This window comes from Cervus canadensis, chromosome X, assembly GCF_019320065.1.
Source record: "Cervus canadensis isolate Bull #8, Minnesota chromosome X, ASM1932006v1, whole genome shotgun sequence".
NCBI classification, from domain to species: Eukaryota; Metazoa; Chordata; class Mammalia; order Artiodactyla; family Cervidae; genus Cervus; species Cervus canadensis.
In genome coordinates this window covers 142,322,545-142,341,981 of record NC_057419.1, presented here as the reverse complement: position 1 = coordinate 142,341,981, position 19,437 = coordinate 142,322,545, and the positions used below count along the sequence as shown (strand labels likewise).

Here is a 19,437-nt window from a genome sequence, read left to right as displayed (position 1 = left end):
CAAAGTTTGGGCACCTAAGTGTTAACTCTCTAGACAGTTTCTGCACGAAGCAGCCTTCCCTGCCGGAAGACGTGGGAACAAGATGGCAGACTCGCGAATGCATGGTCCTCTCTGGCTCCCACGCATCTCCCCACTGCCTGTCCCTCTTGTTCGCCATCTGACCGAGCTTTCCTGAGCACCTACTCTGTGCCCATGCTGGCCATCCCTGCTGGCTATGGAGGGGTGGGCAGGACTGAACAGGTCCTTGCACTCTCTGGCCAGGAGGTGGGTACCTAGCGGGTCCCGCTGCTGAGACACGTGGCCATAACAGCTTTGGAGTGTTGGGGGGGGGCACAGTTTCAGCTGGGGGCCGGGATGGAGGAGTGAGCCATTCTTTTTGGAGGGAAGAGTGTTCTGAGACCAGGAAGGAGGCAGGTAATGGGACAGGGTCCCGGACAGGAAAGCAGGCTGCTGACCCCATGGGACCAAGAGTGGCAGAGGCCACCACCAAGCAGAGGGCTGCTGGCTGATGATGGATGATAGGGGAGGGAGGCAGGAGATGAGGGCTGGGGCTGCAGGAGAGGGGGGAGTGGGGACCCCAGGGTGCGCCTGGAGCTCAGGGGACTTGAAGGAAGTGAGACTTCCAGGCATTAGTCTGGGGCCAGGTGGGCTTCTTCCGGGATGCTCTGTGAAGGCGCTACCCACCCAGGCAGGCACGGCAGGAATCCCCCTCCCATTTGTCACTTGGGCAGGTGAAGGGGCAGAGACACAGGGATACCTGGGTCTCCTGCTTCTGACTGCAGGCTCTTTCTGGAAGCACTGAGGCTGAGATGGCAACTTCTGACTGTCAGTAACACTCCTGAGTCCTCTGCAGATGCCCCGAACTGTCACCCCCCCCTCCCCAGCTTCCTTCTCCACCTTCACTTAGGTGCTGCCCGTGCTGGGATACCTGTTTGCCCTGCTTTCTCTACCTTGAGCTCTGTGTCCGTGCTTCGGCACTCCCAGTAGGGAGCACCCTGGATGAAACTGGCCAAGTTGGGCTCAGTTGCCCCAGCCCCTTGCCTATTGGTTGCTGGAGGGGAGAGGGGAGTCTCGTCCATCCGCGGAGGCCCCAACTTCGGCTTTGATCAGCCCTGGGCCCACGGACAGGGCACCAATGCCCTCAGGAGTCTGATCCCGGAGCTCAGACAGGCAGCTTGATCTGGGGGTCCTATGAGTTCGGGAAGCTGGGGGGCATCCAGCAAATATGTGAGTCACTTGTCCCTGAGCAGAGTTCCCAGCTCTGGCCGGCACTCACCCCAGGCTGTGATGTCCTTGGCAGTTAGGCCACTGGCCTGCATTCCAAGATCTTGTGAGTTCGACCCCGGGGTCCCAAGGACAAGCTAGGTGACTTCGCGGCCCCCCCACCGAGCCACCTCCCCAGTGCTTTGTTCTAAAAGGGAAGCTAGGTGAACAATCTGTTCCTTTTATCATTTTGGCCTCTACACTCACTCAGACAAGACTTAAGGCACCCAGGCCTGCCCACATGAGTCAGGTGGGCTCATCCAGGTGAAGGTTGCACCCTTCTAGGGCACAGCACCCTCCCTCCTGGCCCTGACAACCAGGGTTCACCCAAGGGTGCCTTTATCCTCCTCCATTAAGCAACAGCAGTTGCCCAGACCCAGCCACACTGGGGCTCTGAGCTGCTCCTTACTGTCATTGCTGTGGCCTTACTGGCTCCAAAGTGACTCCTGGTAAGGGGACCAGGCAGAGATTTGAGGCCTGGCCTTCTTCGAGGGCACAGAGCTCTCCTAGCCCCTCGCCACGGTCCCTTGGCTGGATTTGCCATTGCTCCATGCTGCAGCTTGGCCTCCTACCTGCAGCTGTGGAACAATCCCTGGCCCTCAGCGCCTGCCAGGCAGGCCCCAGAGGTCTCCCCATCTACTACCCCACAGGTCTCACTCCAGCTGGGTGACTGGTCACTACGTGGCCTCGTTCAGAAGTTGTCAGTCTGTGCCTCCAAGCTGCACTGCCCAGAAAGCATGCCCCAGCATCAGTCCTCCTAGCCCTCCCTTTTGCACATTTCTTCAAAGGCCCCCTCAGCTCCTGTCCTGTGCTGGTTGGTCAGCTCCATCCCATAGCCCGGTCAGCACACCGTCCTGTCCCCCACTCCCCTGAAGGCCTCTGATGAACCTGAGTGGCAATTCACATGGACGGTTCTCCACACAGTTCTGCCCAAACTGACTGCTGCTGAGTCTAGAATCCCAACAGCCAAATCCTTATTTCACTGTTTGCCAGGGTGCCAACCCGAGAGTGGGTCTGTCCTGTGCTTGGGTCATCATCCCTTTGAGACACGTGGTTGTTGAGTGGGTGGGGAGCCCACTTTGTGGTGGGCCGTGGCTGCGGACGGGGACCTAGACAAGTGAGTGAGTGGAGGCCTGAGTGGTCTGAGAGAAGCCAGGGGCCCATCCTGGCCCACCATCCCCCAGGAGGTGGGATGCAGGGATGATAAGTTGACCCCCCAAGTTGGAGAGTATGCTCTTGAGAATGTTCCTCTTCATCAACTCCACAGGCTACCAGGTACAGGAGTCATCAGTAAGATCAAGACCAAACAGCATATCCTTTGGTTTCCCTGTAAGCCTGGGGGATGGCCTCCCTCCACCTGAAAGAAAGGACAGCAGTCATCCTGAAATGGCCAAGAGCAGAAGTGATCAGGCCTATCAGGGCTGCAGGCCTGACAGAGACTTTCTGGCCTGGGCTGGCTGCCTAGAACGGTTTGTAGGCACCAAAAGGGCAGGGAACATACCATTTCTGTACACTTCCATCTCTCAAACCTTAATTGGCTTAATTGAATTGTAAACCTCCATGGAGGGGGAACTCAGACTTTCTGGCCTTTGCTCCATCCTGGCCCAAACTGGCCAGCACTGGTGGGGTGGCAGGAGCCGACCTGCTAGGGGCTTCCTGACCTACCTCCCCCGGTTGTGTGACTTTTAACAGGCTGCTACCCGGGGGGTGGGGGGAGGTTGCGTGGGGCACGGCCGGAGATTGCTCAAGTTCATGCTTGGATTTTCCGATGCCTCTTGCCCCTGGGCCCTGTGACTCATGCCCACCCAACCAGAAACCCAGGAGTCTTCTCTGCCTTGCACCGGCCCTCCCTGGCCACCGCTGACCGGCTTTGTGAGCTGTCCCAGCACCTCTGACTTAATCTGCCTGGGTCCCCCAATTCGCCTCCTGTGAACCCCCTCCCCCCGGGGCCCTGGGCAGCTAGGAGCTTTCTGAATGAGATGGTGCTTCTCTTCCCAAGCCCCGGCTCCAGAGGCTTCCCTCACTGCCTCTTCACAGACACCCCATGAGGGCGAAGAGATGCTTTCGCTCCATTTCAGAGAAGGCAAAACTGAGGCTCAGACCTCCAGGCCTCACCTTCCATGTCCCCAAAGGGAGGGTCAGACGACCCTGGGCTACCAGGAGAGATAGCCCTTCCGATTCCCCAGTGCCTTCGAGGAGGAGACGAGGGGTGGAGGACATCTGCGCCCACAGGGCTGACCGGGCAGCCCTGTAATTGGCACCACCCTGTAATTGGCACCACCACCTCCCTGGGGTGGACAGATCATGGCCGGTGGCCCTGGGCTAGAAGTCCCTGGGTCCTCCTGGCAGTAAGCTCGGGCTGAGAACACCCCAGCCAGGGAGCAGAACCCCCACGGTAGAGTCCCCAGTCCCATCTGAGTCCCATCCAAGTCCCATCCGAGGCAGAGTCCCAGGGCACCAGATGCCGCCTGACGCCCACCCCGTGCATGCCCTCCCGGCCGACCCAATTGCGCGGGGACCAGGGGGCTGAGCATCCAGACTCGCCATGGGGATTTCTTGAAATAACAATCCCTTCCTCTCGCTACATCCAGGCACCTGGAACCTGTAGATGGGCTTGGGGCCGGGAGCCCTTGTAGACTCAGGGAAGCGGGTGTCCTCCCCTCGTCCGGCCTGGGAGATCCCCGTAATCCCAGGCAGGTGGGCCGGGGAGCCCAGCAGCCCCTCCCCCTTGACTTCACCCACGCCACCCCTCCCACCCAGGCCCTTGCCCTCCTGCTGGCCCTACACCCTCCCTTCTGCATCATGCACCTTGGTGACCACCGGGGCAGGGGAAAGGAGGGATCCAAGGACCAGGCCTGCTTTCAGCCAGGGAGGGAGGGAGGGAGGCTGGGGGGGAAGGCGCTGAGGCAGAGAACAGCCTCATTAATATTTCAGAGGCACCATCACTGCAGCTCCTGGGCCCTCACAGCTCCGACACTTGTGCTAGTGGAGGGAGGAGGATGGGATAAAAGAAGGAACTAAAACAGAGAAAACAGATTTAAAGGGACAGCCCAGCTCCCCCACCCCACCTCCATGCCTTCCCTCCCTCCCCCCCACCTTGTTCCTGGTACAATCTGTGCACCTGCCAAGTGGCTCTCCCAGGGAAGAGCTTTGGGCAAAAGCAATAACAGCAGAAAAGGGTCAATCCTCTCCCTAAACCCGCTCCTGTCTCCACCCACGTGGGGCTGCTCCTTTCGCGCTGTGACCAGGACACCCAGGCTGCCCCAGGGACAGACTCAAAGGACTGTGTGAGGTCAACCAAACCACAGATGCACGGACTCTGGACATTGGAGGTCCCCACTGAGCACAGTCCACTCCAGAAGGATTCTAGAACCCGGAGAAACACAAGTCTGGATTCCTAGAGGTGGCAGGGACCAGGCTCTCCCTGATTCAGCTCTTGCCCTTGGGTGGGTCTCAAAAATGTAGACATACAATTACCATAGGATCCAGCAATCCTACTTGAAGGCGATCTCCCCAACAGATGGGAAGGCAGGGACTTGAAGTGATACTCGTTGCCCTGTGTTCACAGCAGCCTTATTCGCAATAACTAAAACATTTAAAACCACCCAAGACTCCATCGATGTAGAGAACGTGGTCCAGCCCCACAATGGAGTGTGATTCAGCCTTCAAAAGACACCTGCTACAACACGGCTGAACCGACAAGGTGTGATGGTCAGTGAGAGAGGCCAGACACAATGACAGTTCCCGTATGACTCCACTGGTATGAGGTGCCTAGAGTTGTCAGACCCTAGACTGAGAGGAGGATGAGGAGGGGGCATGAGCTGGGGGGGGAGTTAGAGTCTAATGGGGCAGAGTTTCCATTGGGGAAGATGGACCATTCTGGGGATGGCCGCACACCCACGTGAATGTACTTAATGCAGCCAACCTGGACAGTTAAAAATGGTCAAGATGCTAAATTGGAAGTTCTGTGTGCTTTCCCACAATTAAGAAACCTAAGAGGCCACGTGGCCCCTTTGCTCCGTATCCAGATTAGCTTCCTGTGGTGCCCCAGGCCATACAGTCATCACAGAATTTCCACTGCCTTGATAGGTAGATCAGCTGACCATTCGGCCCACGTGAATGTTAACTTCCTGGAGCAGCACCTGCCTGCACAGAAACCTAAGCAGACCTTTCTGCACCCCAACCCTGTGGCCTCAGGGGCTTTCAGCACCACCCATAGCCTGCCTCAGCTGGGTGGCTGCCTCAATACATGGCAGAGAAGCAGATGAGCTGAGAGGCCAGGCTTGCTGGCAGACACTGCCACCACTCTTGTCCCCTTCTGGAAAGCCGTGTGGCCCCCAGGGCCTCTGTGGGTGCCCTTTCTCTCCTTGGTGTGCATGTGCACTTCCTCAGAGGTGCTGATCCCATCCTGTCCTCCGAAGGAACCAGAAGGTGGTGTGGCCAGAGCAGACAATCCAGCCTTAGGAGCTGCTCACGAATCCCCAGGAGCTCGTGGCAGAGACTCGCTAGACTTTCCCTGATTTCTATTCCCGTCTTCCCACGTCGTATTTTAATCTCTAGCTAGGAGTCTAGTCATCCAGCTAACGACTATCCTCCCCCAACTCCAGTGTGGATCCTGGCCAATGCGAGCAAAAGGGACATGGAACTGCGTTACTCCCGGGCAGCACTAAGGGTTCTCAGCACATGGGACAGAGCCAACTTCAGGGTTGTGTCCTTAAAGAGAAGGATGTGTTCTCCCCTGCCCCTCTCCTCCTTCCTGCCGGCTGGAATGCTGATGTGAAGACTGGAGCAGAGGCAGTTATCTTGCCCCATTTGGCATGTGGAATCCATATGTCAAGGATGGCAATGCCATGCAAGGAAGCCAGATCCCTGATGGCCAAGTAACCCAAAGTTGCCTCCCTAGACTTTTACGCACAGAAGAAATCCTCTCTCCCTTTCACTTTTATGTCCATTAAGCTGGGTCTCTGTTACAGAGCTTAAACCTCTCTCCTGGGTAATTCAGGTGTATAGGGAGGAACTCACCAGCAGGTAATATGCCTGCCTTCCCTCCCTGACCAAAGTCAGCCCTGGTTCTCGGAGAGCCAGGAGGCCTCCCTGAAGTTTCCATGACCTGCTAACCTGTGACATTTCCATGGGTTCCCTGGAACATGGGGTGGTTCCGAACTGGGCTCCCTCTCATCTGTGTCATTTGATATTGTCCTAGAAGTTCTAGGCAAAGGAGAAGACAGAACCAGCAGAGTACCAGAGAGAGAGACACAGACAAGCCATCAGGTCATAGGCAATACTGAGCACCCTTCTGTGTCGTGGCAGAATTCCACATTCCCTCTGTGCCCCAAGCCTCGAAGGCGGGAAGAGTCATTATCCCCATGTTAGGACTAAGCTGCTGAGGCACAAAGAGGTTAAAGAACTCACTCAAGATCACACAGCCAGGGACTTCCCCTGGTGCTCCAGTGACTGGGACTCTGCACTCTCAAGGCAGGAGGCCCAGGTTCTGTCCCTGGTTGGGGAACTGGGAGGTCACATGCCGAAACTGCAGCTCCTACATGTCTCGGCGAGGATCAAGGACCCTGCAGGCTGCAACGAAAGTCTGCTGCAGTCGATAAATCATTCTTAAAACAGAAGAGGATCACACAGCCAGCAATGGGCAGAGGCCAATGTGGACTCAAGTAGTCTGATTCTGGAGAACTCTACATTGCTCATCTGCCAAGTGACGGCCCAGAGAGTCCCAGAAAAGCGATGAACACATGGTTTAAACCAATTAAAAGAGTTCACCAAAGTGACCAGACAGGAAATCTATTTCCATATACCTCAGAGATTGGGGGTGCCAGGGCTAGAGTGAGGCCCAGCACAAATCTCTCAACCTCTCTTGGTCTCCACTTTGGAATCAGGGAAAGGTGCCCTTGTTCCTCCTGGTGGCATTGCTGTGAACTCTGCTGTGAACTCACCACCACCACACACTGCCCCCCTAGGAAGGGCCCCAGAGCCCCGTTTCCCTGGAGGGTTTTCTCAAGCCCAGCAGCCACACCTGTAGACCAGAATTCATGGGTCAGGACCAGGCTCCACCAGGGAGGCCAGCCCATTCTGCTTGGCCAGGGGCTGACCCCTGGAGGGGCCTTTCACATCCTCCCCTGTTTCTGGGGCCATCCTCAAGCCAACCCAGGCCCCAAATCCCTCCTGTGGACCACAAGGGGCCTGGAGAGGAAATGAGTCCCTAGGATGCTTCTGGGGGGAAGTCCACACTCCTACATGGGTGGCCTCGCATTGCTGGGTACCCCTCCATCCCGAGGGAAGCGGGAAGCCCTTTTACTTACTGGGGCCTTGCAGCGTTATGGGGGTCATGACTCTACCCTGGGGGTGGGGGGACGGTCATTTGTTTTCTGCCAGGGAAGGCGACAGCGTGAGCGAGCAGGAGCGGAGAAGCCCACAGGCAGGAAGCATAGTGACACTAATTATCCAATTACGGCCGCTGTACCAGGAGAGCGCTGCATTGCAGCAGGGAGCCCGGGCCAGCGGCCCCACCCCCGCATGCCAGGCTGCCACACTCTGCCCTCCTGCTTTACCCTGTGAGCGGGTGGCAGCCACTGAGGTCCTGGGCCTGTTCCGCAGAGCGGGGCCTGGCTGACGGGCTCAGGAATAGTGGGCTTCAGGGGCGGGACCCAGAAGCACTCGGGCCTGGCCCCTGGGGCATGCCTCTGGCCCCCCAGAGGGCAGAGAACACATGCGTGGGGCTTGCGGAGCCCTGACCTCCAGGCTTTCATCGCCAAGAACACGTGGATAGAATGAGGGGCCCTCAATCCTGATCCCCACCCCACAAAAAAAAAAAAAAATCTCCCTGGCTCTGTCCATGGTACCACAGTGCCCACCCCTGCCAGCTTCCAATCCCCGGAGCCAGCTCCAAGCCACTGGAAGCAGCCAAGTCCTAAGCAGGTAATTAAGGAAATTACAGACAGCTGGAGGCCATGGGATGCTGCAGGCCCAGGGGGACTAGATAAGGAGACTGTCAGGACACATGCTTCCTCCTAGGGACAGCCTCTGTGGGGACCCCATTATGGGTCCTCATGGGGATGGGTCTGCTTTCTGTCTCCCCTTGGGAAGGCGGGCTTGGAAGGACTCTTCAAGTTAAGGTCAGGGGCTGGGGGACCGTCAGGGAAGAATCCCCACTTCCCCTTGGCCAACAGAAGAATCCATAAGGCCAGGCTGCAGATGGGGGACCTGAGATGCGTGGGCTAAGTTGGGCCCCACCTAGGGGGTCTCTGAGTGATGGCAAAGCAGGTCTCTTTGGGTCCCTCATAGGACCCAGCTTGCCCAGAGGTTGGAGGTAGGTTTAATGGCCAGGAGAAAGAAGTGATGCGGATCATTACCATACAGGGACCCTGGGCATAGGCCACACCAAATATGTAGCAAAGACCTTGGTCGTGGACACCCCACTGGGATGGGTGAATGGCAAGGATGCTAGGTGGGGCAGAGGAGACACGTTCAGACTGAATGTGGGAGTCCAGTCCAGCTGACCTTCTGTGACCCACACATGAAAAGCTAGCACGCTGGAGTGCTTGGGCCACATTTCCAGGCTGACCTGCTGCCAAGAGCACGGACAGAGGAGGAGAGAGTGGCCGGTAGTACCACCCTGGAGGACAGCTCAGAAGCTGCGGCCCAGGGAGGGGCATCTGCATAACTTCCAGGCTCTGCTCCAGCATCCTTACCAACCCCAGCTGGCAGCCATGGCAGGATCTGAAGGTCACCAGAGCATCAGATGGCAGGGGCCTGGCTGCCATCTGAATCATGGACCCTATGCCCTCCGGTTCCTGAAAGCTATCTCTGATGGAGGACCCTGCACACAAATGCAGAAGCCTCTCCAGTGAAGCCCTGCAGCCCCGGGGGGGGGGGGCTCGGGAGGGAGTAGGGGGTCATGCAGAGCCAGGAGGGCCCCCATCACAACAATACAGGGTCCGAGTGCCCCCCACTGGACTGATCACGGCCCACTAAGGCCGAGAGCCAGGAAGGGGCTGGTATGGTGGGGGATGAATTGGTGGGACAGGTCTGGCACCCCCTGCAATCAGATGACAGTGCCACCTCCTGCTCAGAAGAGGGATGCCGGGGGCCCTGACCAAGCCGCTCCCTTCCTACCCAGAGCTGCAGCCACGTGGGCCTCTCCAGGGGCTGCCAGGGCCAGGGTCCCAGGCAGCAGCCCCCAGCCAGTCCTTGCCCTCCAGCCCTGTGGTTGGATGGGGGTGCTGTGGGCACCCTCGCTCTGCTGTGCTCCCCATGACAGAGAAGGGGAGCACACCCAGGGCCCTCCCACCAGGTCCTGGGAGGAAGGGCCTAGTCAGCGGCTCAGGAGGGAGGGGTCAGGTAGGGTGGGGGGGCCCCCAGCACCGCTGGAACCCCAGCACCAAGGGGCCTGGACTCCCGGCCCCAGCTCACAAGCCTCCCTCCCAGGCCCCTGGCTCCAAACTAACACAGGACACTGCCCAGGCTCTTCTAGCAGGAACAGAGCTAAGGGCTGAGGAGTGGGAAGGTCCCCCTGGGCCCACCTGGCAGCTGGACGCCTGAACGAGGCAGGGAAGCAGGTGACCCAACTGAGGGCACCGAGCGTTCGCGGTCGGGCTGGTCCCACCACCACAAGCTGCCCAACGGTCATCTCGCAGAGGCTCGGCCTGGAGCCCACCGCCGCCAGCCTCACCCCCGGGGGGTCCAGGGTGGGTGTCAGCACGCAGCTGTGCCAGGATGCTCAGCACCCCATGGTCTTGGGCTGGAGGACATGCCCAGGCCCCTCGGGAAGAAGGGCCCATGGTGGCTGGGTGGCATCCACCTGCGTTCAGGGCCAGCCTGAGTTCAGATCCGCGACTCCAAAGGGAGCCAGGAGGACCAGAGCCCCAGGCTCTGAGGTCCCCTGTGGCCAGGATGGAGGTGGCCGGCAGTGACGCCTGTGTTTCCTGGCCCCTTGCTTGGTGGCCGGCTTTGTCTTCCCGCTTCTTAATCAGCAGGGTCTGGTGACCCTGGGCCGTCTGGCCATCCTCACTGTAGGCCTTTGCCTCTGATCATGCTCTCCCACCCTCCCCTGCCTCCCCTGTGTCCCTCTGTGAGGAAAACCCAGTGTCTGCGGAGAGCCAGACTCCAGCCAAGTCTGCGGGGAAGCATCCTTGTTCCAGAGGCTAAAGAGACCCAGACAACAAGAGCTTGATTCGAGGGACTGGACAAGCAGCTCTAAAGGTCAGGGGACAAAGAGGCAAGCAAGAAGAGCAAAGGAGTTTTGCTTTCAGATAACTGACATGGGACCTGCAGGTCAGGTATCAAAGGATACAGGGTGTGGGCAGACGACCCAGGGACAGGCCCTACCAGACATCAAGATCACACATTAGCCAGGGAACAAATGTTTTAATAAAAGAAATGGGAATGATGGCTTACCACTTGGGAACCTCACCTTGTACTATTCCCCAACACGCTTTTTTTTTTTTTTTTTTATTAAACTGGATTTGGCAAATTCCAGTCTCAAAGCCAAATCTGGCTGTGAAGTGTTTTTGTGAATAAAGTTTTATTGGTACACAGCCACAGTCAGGACAGAGACATTGTGATTTGCAAGGTGGAAAATATTTACTCTCTGACTCTTCGAAGAAAAAGTTTGCCGACCCCTGGATGAAAGAATTAGACATCTTAAAAATGCAGCTACACATACGCTCACTCACACACACACAATGTGTGTGTGTGTGTGTTAGTCACTCAGTTGTGTCCAACTCTTTGCGACCCCATGGACTGTAGCCCACCAGGATCCTCTGTCCATGGAATTCTCCAGGCAAGGATACTGAAGTGGTTTGCCATTTCCTCCTCCACACACACACACACAGATAGGGCCAACCCAGATAGCTCTGGACAGTTCTCAAGTTTCTGTAAGGGATTCTGTAAGCCTAGAAGCAATGGAAGGGATCACACACACAAAATTGTGAGACAGAAATCGTTCACCTTTTGCATGAAAACATGAAAAGGCAAAGAACAAAGGGGATTTAAAACTATTTGCAACCAGGATGCTAAACTGTCTGTATCTTTCACGGATCAAGTTTACCCAGAACCGCAAGAAGAAACACTTGGTCCTTCATAAATAAAGGTGAGGAAGAAATAAATCACTCAACAAGAAGAGAGACAATCAATAAACATGGAAAAATGCACACCCTAGGGAATAATTCAAGACAGAAACTGAAGTAGATATTTTGAACCTAGATATTTATGCCAGGTTGTTTGATTATAAAACTTGACACTGGCAAGGCTGCCTTGAGCCAGCCCTTCAGACGCCCAGAAAAGCCCTTTAGAGCAGAATTTGGCAGAACGAGCTTCCGTCTGGGCACTCTCTCCTTGGGACAGAGGGAGTCACCTGCCGAGATGCTCAGCAGAGCCTCACGGAGGATAGTGAAATGAATCCGACCGCCTGAATCTCCACAAATAGCCAAATAATTAAGCGAATTACAATCTCCTGAGAGAATATTATTCAGCCATTAAAATTTGTAATTACAGCCCTGAGGAGCATCCTGATACATCCTGGGTGCTTGAGAAATTGCTATCAAATGAGTGAACCATCATGTGTCATTCCTTCAAGTACTTTATTTGTGCGATAAGTACTGACTGCTTTCATAATCTTAAAAAAATTAAACCATATCCATTTTGAAAAAAAATCATTTAGAAAGGAATTGCATTAATAAAAAAAATGCTTGTGTGAAGTAAAAAATAGATTCCACAATGGTGCCCACAGTATAATTACAATAATGTGAAAATAAATAGACCATGCAAAGAAAACGGCGCAGAAATGGGTCCAATGAAATGGGAAACACTGGCTGGCATTTTGGTGATAGGATGGGGAGGGCTGTTTCTACATCTTCTACTTCTCAGCGTTGCATGAATTTTCTGGTAAGAGCATGCATGTTAAGAGCATTATTTTAAACTGAAAGGCATAAGTGTTATTAAAAAAAAAAACCCACCCAAGAGCCTCCCCCATCTGCAGAGCTGCCCAGATGCCTCCAGCATGCCCAGTGAGAGATCCTGAGCCCAGGGCAGGAGACAGATCCAGTTTGCCCAGTTCTGTGGGTGCATCTGGGCTGGCCCTTGGTAAGTATGGGAATAGACTCAGGGTCCCCATGAGGGTCAGTCTGCATTGGCTCTAAAGTGGCATGGGGTGACACAACATCCTGGACTGATGGAAATGTTCTGTGTGTGACTTCTGAGCACTTGAAACATGGTGTGTGGCCAAGGCCTGGAATTTTCAACTACAGTTTTCATCCACTTGCACTTGTGGCTAGTGGCTACCACACTGAACCTTGGCCGCTATAGGAAGCACATTTCTCATCTGAAGACAATGGTTCGCCTTTACTGAGGAGCCACCTACAGAACATCAAGTCAGGCTCAGGACCACATTATGTAAGGCGATCCCCAAGGATACTGACCACAGTACCCACTTCACACGACTCTGATGTGGACCTGAGTTGCCCTGGACTTGGGACTCAGTAGAAACCTCTTGCTCTGCCCCCCAGCTGCACTGGTCCCCCTCGTCCTGTGGTTCTGGGTGTTGGTTCTGCTACCTCCTAGCCACGTGACCTTGGCCACATCCCCTTCCCAAACTTGGGCAGTCTGATGATCCCCAGCCCCGACTCCTCTGGCAGGGAGCCTCTTTCCTCTGTCCTGGGGATGTCTGGGCTCAGATCCTGCTCTCCAAGCGGCGCTCCCAGGCCCACTTCCAGCACCTCCCACCCAACAGAAGGTGCACAGGCAGGGGAGGGCTTTGCAACCAGGCACTGCTTGGCCTGTCTTCTTGCAGCTTAACCAGGGCAGGGCAGGGAGAAACAGCCAGCAGTCGGGGTACCAGCTAAAGAACTGGCCTTCTGGGGAAGCATGGGGGTGAGACAGCATCTGTGCAGTGCAAGGGTCTGCTTGCTGTTCCCAGTAAAGTAATCACCGAGCCTGGCCCCCTGAGCCCATCTCACAGGCGGCACGCCCTGGGTCAGACTGAACCGTCTGCCTTCGCTGCTACAGCCTGGGTCTCCATGCATCAGCAGACACCTACCCACTTTTGTAGAGGTGCCCTAGAGGGGTCCCAGGGAATAACACTGAAGGATAGATAGTCCCCCCAACTTGTTCTGGACTCATATAACCCCACAGTTCGTCCATTTCCCTCAGGGGGTAGCTGGGGGCCCAGCTACTGGGTCATTCTGCAGACTCAGTGAGGTGTGAGGTGTAGGGTCTTCCCAGGACTGGAAGCGCCCTTGACCCGAATAGGCTCATGCATCCAACGCTCCGTTTTGCTGAGTTCCACCCAGACTCCTAGAGGCGACGGAACCAGTGGCGACACGCACAAACCAGACTCGAGAGTCTGACTGGCCTGCCTTCCAATCCAGCTTCGAGCACCTTCTCCTGGCTGTGTGACCTTGGACAACTTGCTTAACTTAATTCTGGGCCTCACTGGCCTCATCTGCAAAACGGGGACAGCAACAGTTGCTGCTTCATTTGGTTGTTTCACTGAAGTGAGAGAATGTCTGGGAAGCCCTGACCACCGTGTCTGGCACAAATTATCATCACTGTCAGGGCTGACATTAGTTGACGTGCTGGTGACCTCTGACAGAGACAGCAGCCATCAGTTAAATACATACAGCCTCAGTTTACAAACCGAAGGGAGTGCAGCAGGCAAAGTCCACATGTATGCTGACAACTCTGTAAGGTGGTAGGAGGAAGCTGGGCTTGGCTTTGCCCAGCTGGGAGAGTCCCAGCTGGAGTTGAGCTCTCAAAGTCCCCAGGAGCCCAGGACCCTCTGATCTCACCCACTAAGGAGGCGAGGGACTCTCTCTAAAAGCCACACTGGAGGAGGGGCAGAGAGGCTGTCGCTGACCCCAGCACCCTTCGCTGCCTCCTTGTGCACCAGGAGAAGCTGCTCTGGACTGGACGGAGAGCGCACACTGAGTCACGGCTGGCCTCCCCATGCTCCCAAATGATTCAGTCTCTGAAGCTCCAGCTCTGAAGCTTGAAATGTCAGCGGAGTTCACCAAGGCCCACCCCCGGGCTCCCTGGGCCTGCAGCGGGAAGAGACTTAGCCAAGGTCACAAAGACCAGCAGGCCCAGAGCTGGCACCAAAGCGGGGTGCTTCTGGCCACCTTCTTTGTCCCCTCGGGGCCTGCTGCAAAGTCCCCGCCTGCCAGCTGCCAGCGCTCTTAGCCTCTGGGTCTTCTTTCCCCAGAGGACTGGTTTCCCTTCTGGCTCTGCACAAAGCCCCCTCCCACGCCACCCCGGTTCCATCTGCCTGTGTTACTCCCCCAGCCCCCAACTTTTGTGCCAGAGATGCCTGCCCCTTCACTCAGACCACCTGGTGGCGCTAGGCATGGACCAGGTTGGTCTGATACAGACTGCCTGTGTCCTTGGCCCTCCTCCTTGAGGCTAGCAGCAGGGACAATCCATGCCCTCAGATCACAGCTGCCCATCCCCCTCCGAACGACTTGCTCTCCAGGGACTGGCTCCACCCTCAGACCCTCTGCTGAGCCTCAACTGAGACCCTCAGGGGCCTGGGCAGCACCCCTCAACCCTTCCCTCCGTGGGCCAGAGCAGGCCTGGGGTTCCCACTGCCCAGGTCTGCACCCCAGTTCCCCTCTCAGGAGCCACGTGGCCTTGGCTTCCCCAGCTGGGAAAGGGGGTGATGGCAACAGTGGCAATGCTCGTTGAGACTCAGCTGGAGAGTCTAGATACCCTATGAGAACCATGCCAGGACCTCTGGAGCTGCTCCCCCACCAGCCACCTGCTCATCCAGGCAAATGCAAGCCCTAGTCCCTTCCCCTCTTCAGGTCTCAATTATCCCATCGGGAAAATGGGGACAAGAATGCGGGCCTGGCCTCCCTCCCTGGGTGATTCTGCAGATTCTGTGAGGTCAAGGTCGAAAACGTGCCATGCAGAAACCCATGCCCACTCTGAGTCAGACCTCCTGTGCTGGGCACCCGAGCACTCTGTGTAGATGACTACCCAGTCCCTGCCTGAAGACACTCACCGACAAGTGAGGGGTGACACCAGTGGGTTGAGAGAGGACAGAGCTGGGGGGCAAAGGAGGGGGCTGCCTCCCAGGCTGGCACTCAACTCCTTGGGGCAGCCAAGGGAGATCAGAATGATTAGGGTCAGGCTAGACCTGACCCCGTGGCTGGCAGCGATGCGCCTGAGGTTGGGGGCCCAACAGGCTCAGCTTTGATCCACCAAGTGGACCCACTCCCCCGCCCTAGACCTGAGGAGTGTCAAGTGCTGGATTCGGGGGCTGTGGCCCTGCCCTGTACTTTCACGGAATATCGCCACAGTCTCTCCCAGCCCCTCACCAGACCCCCGCCCTGGGCTCCCCAAGGCTGCCTCTGGTCCTGCCAGCCCCATGCAGGGCCCCCACCCATCCCCAGTTGACCAGGCCGCTAAGCCCTAAAGGGGCCAGTGGCAGGAAGGAGACCAGGTCTGCCAGAGTGCAAAGAGGAGACCCAGGGCTCCCAGCCTCAGGGGGATGTGCCACACCAGTGCTCCAAATGCCAGAATCCGAAACCCCAGAGAATGCGGCAGGACCCTGGAGGGAGAAGCCATCTGGCCAAGGTCACCCAGGTGAGGGGGGGGGGGAGGACGGCGGTGCACTGAGTGATGGAAGAGTTAGCCAAGTGTGGCCGGGGCTGCTTGCCCTTTGGCATTGCCCGGGCCGGCGGCAGGGTCGGCCCAGCAGCTGTGTGGATGTGCGGGGGTGGGGGGACAGTGTGGGAGCGTGTGAGGGTTTCTCAGACTGTGGGTCCGGGAAGGATGATATAGTGTGAGGGCGCGGGGTGCGGGGGGTGGGGGTGGGGGAGGGGGTGCCTAGAGGCTCCGAGAAGGTGCGTGTGCACGCCACAGCTCCAGCCGAGGCCCGGCGCCCCGTCTCGGGCTGTGCGCCCCCCACTTTCCTGGACCCGCCCGCAGCCCCCCGGCGGTCTTTCTCCCCAGACGCAGATGCGCGTGCGCGCAGGATGCGGGGCGCCGGGCGCAGGTTGCGGGGCGCTGCCCGCCCTCTCGGCCGCCCAGGGCCCCCAGGGGTGACGCTCGGCCGCGGTGCCGCAAGGACACGCAGGCCAGACGCAGGGCACAGGTGGCTCGGGGCGGGGATCTGGGTCCCCCCACCTGCAGGTCGGGCCACCTGCCGGGCCGCCCGCTCCGCCTGCGCCCGCGCCCACCCCGGTGGCGGCCGCGCGTCTAAGGCACCACTTACCCGGTCATGGGCACGGCCGCTCCCGCGGCCTCGGTTCAGGCGGGCGCTGTCTCTAGTCTCTGCGGGCGGGCGGCCCGGCGGGCCACGATCGGCTCCGGGGACCGCAAGGCCCGGGCACGGGGCGGCCTGGCCGGCGGCGCGGGCACGACCCTCCGCGGCTGCCGAAGGCTGCGGCCGAGTGCTCCCCACGCTCTGCACCGGCAGCGGCAGCGGCAGGCGACGCGGCGCGCTCGGCTCCAGCCGCAGCTCTAAGCGCGGAGGGAGGGAGGAGGGAGGGAGCGGGAGGGGGGAGGAGAACGGAGGGAGGAGGGAGCCGGCGCGGGGGGCGGCGCGCGGCTCGGGGGCCGCGGGGCGCGAGCCATGGGACTCCGGGGCCCCGCGCCCATTGTGCGCCCAGGACGCGCGGGGGTGCCTGCCCTTCTCGGTTTGGCAGTGACCCCCAGAGGGCGGCGGCCGAGGATGGGGGTGGGCGCAGGCTGGTACTGGGGGACCCTGGCACCCGGGAGCTCAGAGAAAGGGCGTCGAGAGCGGCAGGCTGCCTCTCCCTCTCCAGGGCACCGCCCGGAGTCTGTCTCCTTGACAGTCGAATGGGGCGTGAAGCTGAGTTGTTGATTTGTAATGTGGGGGTCTTTGCTCTTCTCCGGCCCCCGACTCCCACCCCGCGGCTTCAGAGGTGTTGGTAATTCTCAGGAAATCTAAACAGTTTTCCGGGAGGGTGGCCAGAGCTTGGGACAGGGTCTCAAAGTCAATGACCCCAAAGGTTATCACACAAACACCATCATACAGGACCCAGGGCGATCCTGCACACAGGTGAACACCCAGAGGCAGACACAGAAGAGCACACCTTACGGACACGTGGAAACAGACACACAGACCAAACTCTAGTGTGGAGAAGACCCCCCTAATCCCCATCACCACCGTATGGCCAAATGCACATAGGGACATCTGCAGACAGACTCAAGCATGTGCCCATGGCCACCCAGTGGCCAGGTGGGAGCTGGCCAGCCCTGCTCCTGGTCCTTAAAGCTCCAAGCTGCCCAACCCCAGGGGCAGTCAGTGCCTCCACACCCCGATTGGGCCTTTGCCACCATCTGTGAGCAGTGAGCAGAGTGCCACGGGGTGGGGGTGGCATGGGATGGGGGCTGAGTGTGTGGAAGACAAGTGCCAGGCCCCAGTAGGCATCACCACCCCCGAGCAGGCAGGGAGACAAGGCCCAGACACAGCCGCTAAATCTTTCTTGCCTCAGACAAACAGGGTCCCAGGGTATCCTGTGTGCCAGGCCCAGGCTGGGCACCAGGGGTGTGGCTGGGACCCTGACACAGGGAGCTGGTGGGCAGAGCTTGAACTCAAGGCATGGCACTTGGGGTAAAGGCCGCAGGAGATGTAAGATGGTACTGGGAGCTCGGAGAAGAGGTGCCAGGGTGGCAGGACCTAAAAGCCACAAAGGCACTGCAGGAGGTCTTCCCCAGGTCAGGGGACAGTCTCACCTTGTCACAGTCTGTCCCTTCTGCAAGAAGCCCTTGAGATCTGGTACATTTCAGACATTCCACGTAGGTTCACACGTGCACACCCACACACACACACACCCACTCTGACTTACACATGCTGACATACATCCTCTTGCATGCAGACACACTCGTACATGATGACATTGTCACACGTGCTGACACATACATGGTGACACACGCACGCTCACACACGCTGCCACTCACATATGCTGACGCACTCACAGACAGTGACACACATGCTCCCGCATGCTGACATTCCTACATGCTCACTCAGAACACACACACACTTATGCACGCACATTCACACCAAAGCTCACCCATGGTCACAGCCTCACACATGCACACTTACCAGTGCTCAGCCACAATTCCTCATAGCCACACTTACTGCCTCACAGGGCTCACTCATACTCACTCACCCACACGCACACATGCTGTTATTCTCACACCTTTACCCTCTCATCTCCAATTATTCACAGTCACATACTCGCGCACAATTGTATGCACTCAGTTATTCACACACACACACACACACACACTCAGAGCACTTGGGGCTCTTCTTCCCTGGTGTGGATGCCTGGGTCAGGCTTGCGCCCCATTACCCGTCTCAATGAAAACCCAGCTTGACCACCAGCTCCGGGTACAAGTGGGTGCCCCCAGGGCCCAGACGCAGGGGTGGCCAGGACAACCAGGCAGAGAAGACCCCAGGCTGCAGGGGCCATACCATCTTGAGCTGTGGGCCCTACCTGTTGTGATAATGTGTGTGTCCTTTTAAGAGGGAGGCAGGAGTGAATTTTTGTAGCCCTCCTGATACCCTGATTTTGGACTCCTGCGTTCAGGAACACGAGACTTGATCTGTATTTGAAGCCCCTGTGTGGTCTTTTGTCAAGGTGGTGGCCCCGGGCAGCTTGTACCAGCCCTGACCTGGCAGCCCGTGCTGGGTCCCTTCAGTGCTGGAGCTGCCCGGGCCCTCTGGGGTGGCAGGGGCCCTGTGTCACCCCTGACGATGACACTCTGCTCCAGGGGTTTGGCCTTCACCTCTTCCAGAAAACTCTGTCCTCCTGAGACTGGAAGCCACGGAGGTGGGGCCAGCAATGGATGAATATCCCCTCCAGGTTCTCAGAGTGGGGCCCCTCCACCCCTTGGGCCCTTCAGGAGGGGCTGTCACTTTCGGTGCCCTGGCTCTCGCCCTCAGACACCTGGCTGACTGCCCCTCGGACAAGCCCCAACTTGTCTAAACCTCAGCCGTGGATTGAGCTTAGGCTCCAGCTGGGCCCGGCCACATCCAGAAGGCACCTGACCTGCCAGGAGGGCTGGGAAATATCCCCTGCCCCAGCCCTGGGTCACTCAGGCAGCCCCTTGGTGGCCTCTCCATTCACGGGACTGCCCGCCCCCAGTGAGCTGCTGCCATGACTTTCATTGCCCTGTGTGTGTGTGTGTGTGTGTGTG

At 57.9% G+C, this 19,437-nt stretch overlaps 1 protein-coding gene across 7 annotated transcripts in view; it reads right to left on the bottom strand.

Annotated features, from left to right (window-relative positions):
- Positions 1-16,717, bottom strand: part of ATP2B3 (ATPase plasma membrane Ca2+ transporting 3) — a 61,394-nt gene extending 44,677 nt beyond the window's left edge. For all 7 annotated transcript variants that reach the window (XR_006267340.1, XM_043457563.1, XM_043457564.1 and 4 more), the window contains exon 1: positions 16,484-16,717. The gene's annotated coding sequence lies outside the window, so the exon portion shown is untranslated. The remainder of the gene's footprint in view (positions 1-16,483) is intronic.
- Positions 16,718-19,437: the final 2,720 nt, after the last annotated feature.